Below are 1,213 nucleotides of genomic sequence, written 5' to 3'. Positions count from 1 at the left end.
AGAACTCGGATGGAAGAAAAGGAGGGGGGAGGTGGAAAGTGCCCACTACTCTGTCCTTGGTGCCGTATAAATCTCCAGATGTTGATTGCGTCGCCTAAGAGCAGTGGAGGTAAAACACACTCCCCAGACCAGGCAGCTGTGTCCATCTCTTCCTTAGATGATCAGCAGGCACTGCAATAGAACAAACCATCGCACAAAACTGCACACTCCCATGAGGTGCCTCATAAATAGAGTATGTGCCTCGTTACTAGTCAGTGCCCGGCTAGCTCAGTCGGTAGAGCATGAGACTCTTAATCTCAGGGTCGTGGGTTCGAGCCCCACGTTGGGCGGAATGCTCTTTTTTTGCAGTTTATTATATTTTCAAATATATATATTTTTCGGTTTAAATTTAATCTAAATTATATTGGCACACCATACTTTGAAACACGATATTTTAAAATGGGAAATGTTAAACACGAAGAAAGAAAAGAGCATGCAGCTGGGCACACTGGACTGGTCGTTTAGACCAGACGTGCTTGCTTGTCCAGCCAGTTGGTTTATTTAGGGTTGTGAATTGCAGGTCTCCACTTCTATTCAGTTACATAGAGTGACAGTTAAATGCTTTTTGTCATAAACCAGCTGTGAAAGTGCTCAGTGTGAACCCCGGCGAGTCATAGAAAACGGAAGTGAGATGGGGTGAAGGTCCGTCACAGCGGATGCTCGGGGGTGAGTTGTTCGTGGGAGTTCCTAGGGATTAGTTGTTTGACAGACAAAAAAGTGCGAACCATTAAGGTTGATGCTTTGTACCTGAGATTTGTAGCCATGCCGAGCCCCGTAGGGTGTGCGCGAGCCTGAGATGCTCCAAAGACCCCCTGCGGAGAGCGAAGGGGTGAGACTATGGCCGGCGTGTGTGGAGAAGAGGGGGCGGAGAGAGGAAGTGAATGCTTACAATGGTTCTGATTGAGCATGCGTCTTGGCACTGAGCTCCTCTCTAGATGGTGCAAGTGGGGAACGAGAGGGGCAAACACTCGCCATTCCTGAACTTGTTGGGGAATCAAGTAAAAACAATTAAGAATAGATCAACCGTGTATGGGTGATTTGCCTGTTGATCCGGTGCATGAAGCTATGGGAGGACATGGCCGGTTAGCTCAGTTGGTTAGAGCGTGGTGCTAATAACGCCAAGGTCGCGGGTTCGATCCCCGTACTGGCCAATCATCATTTTCAATTACATTTT

At 47.8% G+C, this 1,213-nt stretch overlaps 1 non-coding gene across 1 annotated transcript; it reads left to right on the top strand.

The window, feature by feature from the left end:
• Positions 1-256: 256 nt before the first annotated feature.
• On the top strand, positions 257-329 carry TRNAK-CUU (transfer RNA lysine (anticodon CUU)). Its single transcript has one exon. It is a non-coding gene; the product is annotated as a tRNA-Lys (tRNA).
• Positions 330-1,213: the final 884 nt, after the last annotated feature.

Source organism: Triturus cristatus, chromosome 12, assembly GCF_964204655.1.
Source record: "Triturus cristatus chromosome 12, aTriCri1.1, whole genome shotgun sequence".
Taxonomy (NCBI): domain Eukaryota; kingdom Metazoa; phylum Chordata; class Amphibia; order Caudata; family Salamandridae; genus Triturus; species Triturus cristatus.
The sequence above is the reverse complement of the archived record's forward strand: the minus strand, read 5'-3'. Positions and strand labels throughout refer to the sequence as shown.